Here is a 12,600-nt window from a genome sequence, read left to right on the forward strand (position 1 = left end):
TATATGGAGGGGATTATAATCAATGTAATGAAACAAGTTATATGAATTGTTGAATGTGAAACTATTGATGTACCCTGTAACTTTCACTCAGTCCACAATAAAAACCTTAAATTAAAAAAAAAAAAAATTCACTCACACACACACACACACACACACACACACAAGTACTCTCTTGCAACCAATGTAATACATACACTGTGAGATTTCTACAACCAGATGGACCACGACACAGAACAACTTTCATAAAAGTTAGCTTTGCATTCTCTAAAAAGTCTCAGAAAGAATTTGATTCAGTTCTATCTATTCTCAAGGACACCAAAGAAGCCTCAAGATCTCAGCATTCAAAACAGAGGAAGATGAGCTCCGAACAGCCCGAGTCAATGAAGCGTTGGTGGTGTCTTGGTGAATGTTGGTCATGTTCAGTCAATGCTAATTAACATTTTAGGTAAAGACATCACTGATTCCATCACCTTTGCTATTTGGCTGTTTTTAGGGTAACTAGTCTTTGCTCCCCAAGTGAGGGCATGGGAGGAGAGTGCCAACAAGTCCCTCCATACAAGGGCACTGGCTGGTATCCTTGTAATCCACAGTTTGTATAGAATGAAAGCGTCTTTGGTTTCCTTTTGTAGGCGTGCACCCAGTTACCAACAAGATACTGTGGTTTTCTTGCTTGGCTTTGAAAGAAAGTAAACTCACAAAAGCTACTGTCGAGTTCAGAACAAACACAGGGGGTATGTTTAGTTATTTGTTTTTGTACTAAAATAAAATATTTATTATCCGCAGACACCTACTGTGAACAGAGGGGGAGGCCACTGTGTTTTATCTCACTGGTGTCATGTTTGACTTCCATTAGGGATGGATTAGAGACCTGTGGGTTTTCATGAATTCAGAAAGTCCACTTTGAACACTGATTTCAAAGCCTACAGAGGGTGTGAGGCTTGTAAGAACACAGCTTTGGATAAAGGAACCTGTTGCATCTCCCGAGCACTTTGTGTTTGATAAGGCAGAACGGAGGTTCTCTGCTCGAGAGAGGCCAGACCGCGCTTCCCTTAATAAGATGACTTTAAAGGAAATGCTCCTATTGTTTTCTTCCCACTGTCCTCCAGGTGTACACAATTAATTCAGTCTTGGAGCACTGAGAAAATAACCATTGTATCAGCCTCCTTGGTCTCTTCAAGTTATCAGAGGGAATCCGAAATTATTATGAATCATCAAGGGGCTAGGGGCTGAACGTGTTCTTGGCTTGCTAGACACCATCACCTTTCTCTTTAAAGGCATTAACCCGTATCTACACTCACATGTTACATTGATGAACCTACAAGTCAAGGCACACCGAATGAAAATCATGACTGCTTTGACATCAACATGGTGTCCGATCACATCTAGAGTCAGTTCTGAGCATCACACCTCAAAGTGCTCTGACAAACAAGTCCCCCTATGGTAAGGTGTCCCAGACACATCTTTCTCTGAGCAGAAGCCAAAATAATCTGTGACATTTTTCCTGGAGAAGAAGAATAAAGGAAATTCCACTGACGCTTCCAAGAATGTCAATGTCTACACTTGCAGGAGGCTGCACTTGTCCTGTACCGGCAGGGAGGACTAAAAGAAGGTCCATAAGAGAGGTTTTGGAGGAATGGAGTCTGAGATCTTCTAACAGTCTTCTAAAGACTGCAGATGTCTGGAAGAGACAGGATCCCTTGTGTAAAGATGTAGAAGGTGGCTGGATTGAATGGATTTGGGTCTAGAAGATTCCCTGGCCCAACATTTGAACAGTCTGTTCTGGTGTGCTAATAGAATATATTAAAAAGGCGGGGACTCTGGTTTGCTGACCCAGGATCCTGAGAAGATAGAGGATTGCACAAGTCCTTGATTGAATGAAGTAGCACTGAGCGGCACAGATTGGTCTTTTCTTCCCGAATCGCTACTGATATGTTGGTCTCCTTAGAAACTACTCACCCATAGAAACTACCACCATAGTCTTAGCCTATCTGAATTCTCCTGGAAGTCTTAGAAGGAGCTTAACTCAGTTCAGTCTGTTTCCAAGGACACCAAAGAAGCCCAGAGGATGATGAGCTCCAAACCATCTTAAGTCAGTGAATGCATTCAAAGAGTCTTGGTGAATGCTGGTCATGTTCAATGAATCTGACCATTTTAGGTCAAGACACCATGGAATGCCATTCCCGTTTGGTGGTTATTCTTTGTTCCCAAAGTCAGGGTATGAGAGCAAAGAATAGCCTTCCTCTCCTTCCCTGCAGAGTCCAAAGCCCACAGAACATGGTTAAGACAGACAACTTTGATTTTGCTAAGCATCACAAACCACCTGGTGCAAGATAATGAGCCAAGTTTAATGCACAGAAAGTGGTCTTCACACACGGAAGCCAGGCAGAGTACCAGAGAACATTCCAGTGGAAATCAAGGAAATGAGAAGATGAAAGGAAGTCTTTCGCTTGGGTTTAGGATTAACACAAGAGTGATGAGGCCAAGCCAATTGAGTCTACTGGATCCCCCATCAGTAATCATCCCATATTTATCTGATTTTAGGAACGGTGACTCCTGAGGATCTCAGGCTGCACTGGCTCTTCGCTTGTCCCTCTCTGACATCTTGGTGGGCTTCAGTGGGCTGGGCGCAGCCTTGCAGTCTGCATACATCTGCTGTGGAGACCCTTAGCTCTTTACACTGACCATATCACAGAGGGAGAACTCTTCCTCTTCATTAGGTTTTTGGGGAGTTGTGACCACTCCCACATCACCTATCTGAAGATTGGGGGTTTTAACACTTGGGTGTTATAGACCACCAACTCAGAAGCAGAAGGGAATCTCCACTTGGCCAGCTCCCTTCCCACATCCCAGGCTTCTCAAGGGCACAGGCTGGTCTCTGAGCACAGCTCGCGGGAGGCGGGTAACTCATGGCATCGTCCTTTGCAAGCAATCACTGCTTCTGATTGTGTTGTTGCTATGGATCGTGTTAGACATTCTGAGCCTGCCAGAGGAATGCACTGTGCTTTTGTTTATCTCTTTACATTCTTCAGGCCGTCTCTGGAGGCTCTTATTCATTTGTGCATTCAATAAACACTGTTGAGCAGAAGTCAAGCAGAGGTGTTTCCAGTTCTTCCACACAAACTACACGTCATGTTTGAGTGAGGCTGTGTCTCCGCTGCTAAGGAGCTCTGGTAGCAGAGTGGTTACGAGTCGGGCTGCTAACCCCAAGGTCAGCAGTTCGAAACTACCAACTGTTTCACGGGAGAAAAACGAGGCTTTCTGCTCCCATAAAGATTTACAGCTTCGGAAACTCTATGCAGGGTCACTATGAGTTGGAACTGACTCCACGCCATACCACTGCTGCCATGTCTCCTCTCCTAGAGCTTCTGTATTTCTAACCATGTCATCCCAGTTGCTGAGTTTCCCACCTGTGCCTGGCCTACCTGTCCAACACAATGCTCAGCAGTTACACTGTGCTGTCCCTTGGGTAGTGACTGTGCAGGAGGCCCCCGGACCACATAGCTGCACCATGGCAGGGTGTGGCTATGACCCCAGACATCCTGCAGATGGTGCTAATATGTCCACAAGGTGGTTTACGAGTGAGCTGGTGGCTCTTGGGTCTCATGTATTGTCTGCTCCTGGCTCCCAGTTCTTCACTCGAGCTCCTGGAATCGCTCCGCTCTGGCTGCGGTGGATCACCAGCAGCCAGGCCTGGCACCAGTTCTGGACCAGGAGTCCCTGAAACAGATTAATTAAGGACTCCCTGAGCAGAAGACATCAATATTACTGATTTCCTGGAGCAGTGTTTGTGGCTTCCAACCAAGCTGCCACTCATTCACTGATGGGAAGCAGAAGGTCACCCTGAAGACAGGCATGATGAGATGGGTGTGTGATTCTGTACATTACCTGGACTACTGCCCACACTTGCAGAGAGCCAGACACAATGACCTGCCCCTCTGGCCTGGGTACATCTCAAAAAACATGTGCTTAGAACTTCCTGGAACAACTGTGGCTGAGCTGGAACTTTCACACTTGGCGCTTGGAATCTTTGGACCAACTTCTGAAAGATCACATATGTGGAAGGCCAAGACATTCTCTAGAGACAAAATGGAAAGCGAGTTGGGTCTGCTTTGGGGATAAAAGTTCATCTTTGATGTTCTTCCTTTTTTTTCTTTGTTTAACATTCTATTGTGGTTTGGGTGAAAGTTTACAGAGGAAATTAACTTTCCATTCAATAATTTATACATGTTCTGCTTCGTGACAGAGCTTACAATCCCCTCAAAGTTCCTCTTGCCCCCTGCTCCCTGGGTTCCCTGTTTTAATTTCTTGCCCCTTCCAACTTCCTGAGCTTTGTTTTTGGGCAAATGCTGCCCTTTTGGTCTTTCATGGTTGACTGTCTGAGAACCTTCCTTGCAGGCTTTATCGCTCACCTTATCAGCCTGCCTCTTGTTTGGCTGCCCGGCGGTCCCTGGGATGAGTGTGGGGGCTTCAGTTCCAGGCCTGAGGACTGAGAGGGTCAAAGCCTTGGAGTTCCCATCATCTCTATCAGGCCAGTAAGGCTGGATTTTCTTTTAAGATTTTGAATTTTGTTCTGCACTTTTCTCCCCCTCTGCCCAGGGCTTTCTTTCTGGATTCTGCCAAGCTGAAGGAAAGCAGTCACCTGCTGGGAGGCCATCCTGCTGTCTGCCACTTTCCCTTTCTGATTTGAACTTCCTGTCCTACACCAGCACACTAAAGGCCTGCTGGGCCTGGGGGGTCAGCCCCACAGCCCTAGTGGAAGCAGTACACACAGTGAACGACCGCTGAGGTGTTTGCCTTTCGACAGATAGAGTTTTTCACCTAGATAGCAAGTTGAAAAGAACATCAAGTTTGCACAAACCCCTAATAACAACAGCAACAACAACAACAACAACAAAGCCTATTGCTGTTGAGTCACTTCTGACCCCCAGACCACCCTACAGAACAGAGTCCAGCTGCCCATAGGGTTTCTAAGGCTGGAAATTGTTAAGGAAGCAAGACAGCCTTAAAGATCAGCTAGGGAATTCAAACCACCAACCTTACGATGGCTAGCAGCCCAAGGCTTAACCTGAGGTGCCACCAGAGCTCTCAAGCAAGTCATCATTTGGCTTATGTGCTACAATTGCAACTCCACTCCTAGAAATTTCAGTTTTCTGACTTATCAAATAAATGCTCTATTGTATTTCACAGGAATATTTAAGCATATTTTTTAAAAGCATGCTGGGTCGGGCCAAAATGCTGCTGTTCTTGCTGCTGGGTATACCAGCTATGCCACTGCAAAATTAAGTTTATAAATCAAACTCACAAACTTCAGGAAGTTAAGAGTTGAGGTTTCTATGGCAACCTCCTTTGCTCTGTTGCACAAACTTATAATGACAGTCCTTTTGTTATTTGATCCCGTAGGGACAGGCAGTAGGACACATCCCTTGGTTAATGTTGTAGAGAAACAGTAGACAGTGTGGTGAGATAAACACACATGAGTCTGTCACCCCACTGAAAAGACCGGTTGGGTGTCCGCTGTTCTACCACCATGAGCAGAGACTTACAACGGGACCTCGATCAAAAACTCACAATACTTCCTCTAGTCCAGTAGACCAAGCTTTCGCCAATAAGACTTGAATTGCTGGCCTTGCTCACCTACCTCATTAGTGGTCTGAAGTGTCTGGAAAAAGAAGATCTTTTAACTTGAGCAAAATACCCCGTCCTGGACTTGGAAGAAATATAGCCAGAATGCCCCTTAGAACCGAGGATGGTGACACTTAGTCTCATGTACTTTGGACCTGTTATCACGAGAGACCATCAGTCCCTGGAAAAGGACACCATGCTTGGCAAAATGGGGATGACCCTCAAAGAGATGGAGTGGCACAGTGACTGCAACACTGGACTCAAACGTGGCAATGGTTTGAGGGTGGGGTTAGATCGGGCGATGTTGGTTAGTGCTTTTGTTGTTGTTGAGTGCCGTTGAGTCAATTCCGACCCATAGCAACCCTGTAGAGGGTTTCCAAGTTATTGCTCTTAGGTGTCATCAAATTGATTCTGACTCAGAGTGACCCTGTGCACAACAGAAAGAGACACTGCCCTGTCCTGTGACATTCTCACAACTGTGGTTTATATTGGAGTGCATTGTTGCTCCCACTGTGCCACTCCATGGCATTGGCAATGTCTAACTCTAGTATATGTAAGACTACTTTTTGTACTGAAGCAATTACAAAGTATGTCATAATGTAAGAAATATGCATGAATGTTTATAACAAAATGAAAAGAAAAAAAAAATCACTCAAAAGATTGCTATTGAGCCCTGCAATTGGCCAGACATTTTTGTTGTCTCTTTATAGCCAAAACATTTTTTAAACGTGTTTGAATTCCTGTTGGATAAGCCCTGGACAGCTAGCTGAAAGGTTGATGATTCAGAGTCACCAACTGCTCCTCAGGAACCCTATATGAGGTTGATGTGAATCAGAACTGACTTAATGACACTTAACAACTACGTAACATTATCCCTGAAATTGGTCAATGTTCAACTATTTCAGGAGGAGGTGTATGATCAAGAACCAATGATACTGAAAAGAGAAATCCAAGTTGCACTTAAGGCATTGACAAAAAACCAAAGCTCCAGAAATGGAAGAGATACCAATCAAAATGTTTCAACAAATGGATGCAACACAGAAAGAGCTCGCTAAACTATGCCAAGACATTTGGAAAACAGCTACCTGGCCAGCTGACTGGAAGAGATGCATATTTGTAATCATTCCAATGAAAAATGATCCAACAGTATGTGCAGATTATTAACTAATATCTTTAATATTACATGGAAGTAAAATATGCTGAAGATCATTCAAAATTTGTTGCAGCAGTACATCAATAGACAAGTGTCAGGAATTGAAACCTGATTACAAAGAGGACATGGAGTGAGAGACGTTGGCTAAAACCCAGGTCATGCCAGAATGATGGTAATCTGAGTTTTACAGGCTATGCTAAAGCATTCAGCTGTGTGGGTCAGAGGAAATTTTGGGTAACATTGAGGAGAATAGAAATTCTAGAACAGTTAATTGAACACATGAGGAACCTGTGCATAGACCAAGAGGCAGTCATTTGAACAGAACAAAGGGATAGTGTCTGGTTTAAAATCAGGAACAATGTGTGTCCGTGTTGCATGTTTTCACCACACTTATTTAATCTGTATGCTGATCATATAAACCAGGAAGTTGAACTCTACGAAGAATAACATGACATCGAATAGGAAGAAGACTCATTAACAGCCTGTGATATGCAGATGACATAAATTTGCCTGCTGGAAGCTCTTGAAGCACTTACTGATGGAGATCAAAGACTACAACCTTCAATATGGATTACACCTCAGTGTCAACAAAACAAAAATCCTCACAACTGGACCAATAAGCAACATCATTATAAATGGACAAAAGATTGAAATTGGCAAGGATTTAATTTTACTTGAATCCACAATCAATACCTATGGATTGATTGTGCAGTCAAGAAATCAAATGTCATGTTGCACCTCACAACAACCACACCCCTGAAATGAACCTGTTTCTGATATGTGAAACAAATGGAAAGTATGAGGAACGTAACACTTATGATTTTTGTAAAGATAGAGATTATGCATACTGCGTTAGTTCCTTGTAGCAATTTACTACAAATTTGGTGGCATGAACCAAGGGACATATCCTCTCACATTTCTGGAGGCCGAGGTGTGATATTAGTGTCACTGAGGGAGAATCAAGTATTGTCCAGGGTTCCTTCCTTGACTCTTCTAGTTTCTGGGAACGTCGTGTGGTCCATAGCTTATGGCCACATTGCTCCAGTCTCTGCCTGTCCTCATCCCACCTTCCTCTCTTGGCCTCTATATGATCTCCTTTTCTAAGGACAATTTGTTAGAGTTAGGACACACCCCAAATCCAGTATAACCTCATCAAAGATCCTTCAGCTAATTGCAGCTGCACGGATTCTCTTTCCAAATAAAGTCACGTTCAGAGGGTGCTGGTGGACAAGTCATTTTGGGACCACTACTCAGTCTAGTACAGATATATGTGCTATCTGAGTTCCTTTGCTAAGACTCAAACAGGACAAGTCAACACACTATCGGAGACTTGGTTTTCTTCCCTCCTTCCCATCCAGGGTCCTGCTTCCAGAGCAGCTCATGGCAAAGAGTTCTCCACTATCATCTGCCAAAGTCAATAAAGAGGCAGGCGGGAGCCAGGATTCAAGCAGTTATAAAGCAGCCACCCTCTCAAAATTGCTCTGTGACAACAGACAATATGCAATTTGAAATCTCACAACCTTTGGATGACTAAGAATTTGGCCCTGGGTTTATTTATAAACCTCTACAGCTAAGAAAGATTTACATGAAATCATTAGACTTAAAAAAAAAAAAAAAAAAAAAATCAACATTATGCCTGGTATAGCCAATTTATCATTCATTTTCCTCCTCGCTTTTCACTCTCTTAAGCCATCAACCACAGGTGACATCCAACTTGAGTGATGACCAATCAACCTTTTAAACCCCAGAGTAGGTGTCACACACAGGACAGCAGAGCCCAGTCCTCTTAGTGAGTGTTGGAAGGCATTCCATCTCCAAGTGTTCCTGTGAGACCAGAGTGGGGACATCTGAGCCATCCGTGATGCTGGGGAGGTCTCTCTTTATATCCTGTGTTCTTACCAAATCCTCCCAACAGAGCCCAAGGCCCCTTGGAGGGCTGAGGCATTCTAACAATGTGGTCACAGCCAAGTTAGAACAATGACAGAGAATTATTGTCCATGACCAATGGCAAATTCTGATAGTAAAGACACCAAGTGGGAGTAACTCAGAGTCCATCTGAGCAGAGTGTGGGTGTTCCAAAGAGTTGGGCCAGGCAACACCTCCACTTCTGCAACCCTATGAGAGCCATTGTTGCCCAAACACAAGCTGTTACCTGTGACATAGCCATTGCTCATTATCAAATGTTCTCTCCTTCTGATTAATGGGGTTGATAAGAACCAAAGTGTGAGCTGCATGGCGATTAGTTTAAAAAATCAAGTGATTTTATATGCCCAAAATAGGAATGATAGCTCCTGATTATGATATTATCATCAACACAATCGTCTCTAATTAAGAATTTTTATTAGGCCCCCTTCAACAGAAGTAATGGATATGTTGTGATGTAGATTTATTCCCTGATAAGTGAGGGCCTTCATTAGGACAGACATTGGCATGGTTTTGCTACCTGGAGGAAGGTGCCACGTTCACCTTCCTGTGGGCTCTGAAGGGTATGTGTTTTCTTCTTCCTGTAAAATGTGTTGGTCTCTCAGTGTCAGACCAGGGGAGTTAGCAGAGCTAATTGTGGACCCTACACTTCAGAAACCAACTTTTCAGGGACGAACTAGCTTTGTAAACCTTTGGAAAGCACTGGATTTGTTCTCAGAAATATAGATTGGATATACGTGGCATAAGGCTTCTGGTGTGGCACTGTAGGATCAGTTTAAACCCACCAGCTGCTTCTCAGAAACACTATACAGGTTACTATAAGCTGGAACCGACTCAATGACATTTAGCAACAACAACATATGTAACACAGGACCAAGCAGTACTTCGCTCTGCTGGATGCAGTGCTCCTGAGTCAGACCCGGCTGGACAACATCTAACAACCAAGTAACAGTGGAAATGTCTTCATGAAACATTTGTCCTTATGTAAAAAGCACCAGACCACAGTAAGCCCATCCCTTTGGGGGGTCTCTGGTCACTGGGGAGTTAGGTACCCTCCAAGTTAAATGGTGGGTTACCAGCGGTCGATAACCGGGAGCTGAAACCGCTCCTGGGAAACAACAAAAACCCACCTTTAATTAATGTCAATATTCCCTTACACTCAGAGCCTCTTGGAAGAGCTAACATGAAACAAACCAGAGGGGGGGAAATTCTCAATTGTTTGGGGGATTTTAAGAGAATTCTTTAATATCAGATTAAGCCCATTTTGATTGTAAATCTATTTTCAGCTCAACATTACCAAAGAATATTACAAGAAAACTCTGTTTTATGAAGTTATTATGATTTAAATTGTACTTTCTCTGCCCTTTCTGACTGTCTCTCTTGCACGCACTCTCCAGAGACTCTAAAAATAAGCCTCCAGCTATACATGGCAGTGCTCCGGGTTTATCCCATAGACAAGGGGTTTTTCACAGGATACCTTTATTATTTTCTGGGGTTCCGCTGCAATCTCTGGAAACCAAGATAATTTTAAATCCAAAGCATAAGGGAAATAGGGTCTTCTAAATGGAGTCCTGGTGTGGTACTTTAGAGTAAGCACTGGACTTCTATCCAAGAGCCTGGCAGTTCAAACCCATCATCCACTCCTCGAAAGCGCTACAGAGAGTCACCGTCAATGTGATGGGTTGACGGTGGCTACAACAGTGGTCCCAAACATAGCACCGGTTGTGAGGATGGCTCAGGATGAGGCAGTGTTTCATTCTGTTATACGTCTGGTTGCTAGGAGTCAGAACCAACTGGACAGAACCTACCAACAATGGGTTGCTAAATAAACTCAGTGTATTGACAATACTATTATGAGTAAAAATACATTGTGAAGTTCACCTGTTTCCTTCTGAAACCCTAACTGAGAATTGGGTGTTTTGGAATGTGCTTTGGAGTAGGCAATTCAAGGGGTATCAATAAGGTGATCCCTAAGATTTTGCAGTTCACTGTCTGGATTCCTGACTGAGTTTTAGCCCAGCTGATTTATGAAGACTTCTTCCCTCATGATTCTGACAATGACAGCCACAAGTGCAGTCCTCACCTGAGTGGCCCTGCGTGTGTGCCAAGCTCAGTGCAGACCGATCCCTGAAGCCATAACAAATTTGACCTAGTTCCTTTACTTCATAAATGATTATTTTGTTAAACGCTCATGTCTCTGAAACTGGGGTCTGTCCTATAAATTATAATACCTTCTGGCAAAAATAAATATTACATTAAATTTGTATATCAATTTAAAAACATGGCATCTTGCACAGTTGTTCATTGCTCATGAGTTCATTGCTAGTTCCTAACCATGGCAACCTTGTTTCTTACAGAGTGAAATGATGCTCAGGCCTATACACCTTCACAACTGTTGTCTACTTAAATCCATTGTTGCAGCCATTATGTGTTATGAGTGTCCTAAAACCTAAGTCAGTCCATCTTCCAGTATATGATCAAGAACCAATGGTACTGAAGTAAGACATGCACACTGCGCTGAAGGCATTATTGATGGAATACAAATTAATATGTTTCAACAAAATGATGCAGCATGGGAAGCATTCAGTCAGCTATGGCAGGGAATTTGGAAGACTATAAACCCTGACCAGCCGATTGGAAAAGATCTATACATGTGTCCACTCCAAAGAAAGACCCAACAAAGTGTGGAAATTATTGAACAATATCATCAATATCACATGCAAACAAAACATTGCTGAAGACAATTCAAAACGAGTTGTAACAGTGCCTTAGCTTGGATCTGCCATGAATTTGAGTCACATTCAGAAGAAGACATGGGAGGAGGGATGTCACTGTTGACATCAAATATATCTTGGCTGAAAACAGAGAGTAACAGAAGGATGTTTACCTGTATTTTATTGACTATACAAAGACATTCAACTATGTGGATTATAGAAAATCCTAGATAACATTATGAAGAATGGGAGTTCCAGAACATTAATTGTGCTTCTGTGGAACATATATGTAGAACATGAGGCAGTAGATGGACCAGGAAAAGGGTATACTGTGTGATTTAAGATCAGGAAAGTTGTGTGTTGTGCTTATTCAGTTTCTGTGCTGAACAAACAATCTGAGAACATAGACCTACATGGAGAAGAATTTGGCATCAGGACTGGAGGAAAGTTCATTAACAACCTACAATATGAAGATGCCACAACCTTGTTTGCTGATAGAGCTAAGAGGACTTGAGGCAGTTGTTGATAAGATCAAATGATAGAGTCTTCAGTATGGATTATCACTCAATAAAAAGAAAACAAATTCTCACAAGTGGACTAATAGACATCATAATAAATGGAGAAAAGATTGAAGTTGTGAAGGATTTCCTTTACTTGTATCCACAATCAATGCTCATGGAAACTACAGAGTGCCACTGAGTTGGTTCTGACTCATAACCACCTGTGCAGGGTTTCTGAGGCTGTAATTTTTTATGGAAGCTGAAAGCCTCATCTTTCTTCCATGGAGCCACTGGTAGATTCGAACCACTGACCTTGTAGTTGGCGGTCCGGTGTGGAAGCCACTATGCTACCAGGGCTCATGGAAGCAGAAGTCAGGAAATCACATTTGTAGAGTGGGGCCACACTATAAATTTACTATGGTTATGGGTACGTTGGAGTCCTGGTGTGGCACTATAGGATAAGCACTCGATTGCAAAGTTGGTTTGAACCAAAAGGTCAGCAGTTAAAACTCACCATCTGCTCCTCGGAAACCCTCTATAGGGTCACTCTGAGTGGGAACCTACTTGATGACACTTAACAACAACAACTAGCATCCCTACTCCTCACTCACTGGCCCTTTCATTATATGCCATTTCAGATTTATGACAATAGTAAAATATTCACTATCCAACTATTTTGCTCAATACA

This window comes from Chrysochloris asiatica, unplaced genomic scaffold (genome assembly GCF_000296735.1).
Source record: "Chrysochloris asiatica unplaced genomic scaffold, ChrAsi1.0 scaffold00105, whole genome shotgun sequence".
In the NCBI taxonomy this organism is placed as follows: Eukaryota; Metazoa; Chordata; class Mammalia; order Afrosoricida; family Chrysochloridae; genus Chrysochloris; species Chrysochloris asiatica.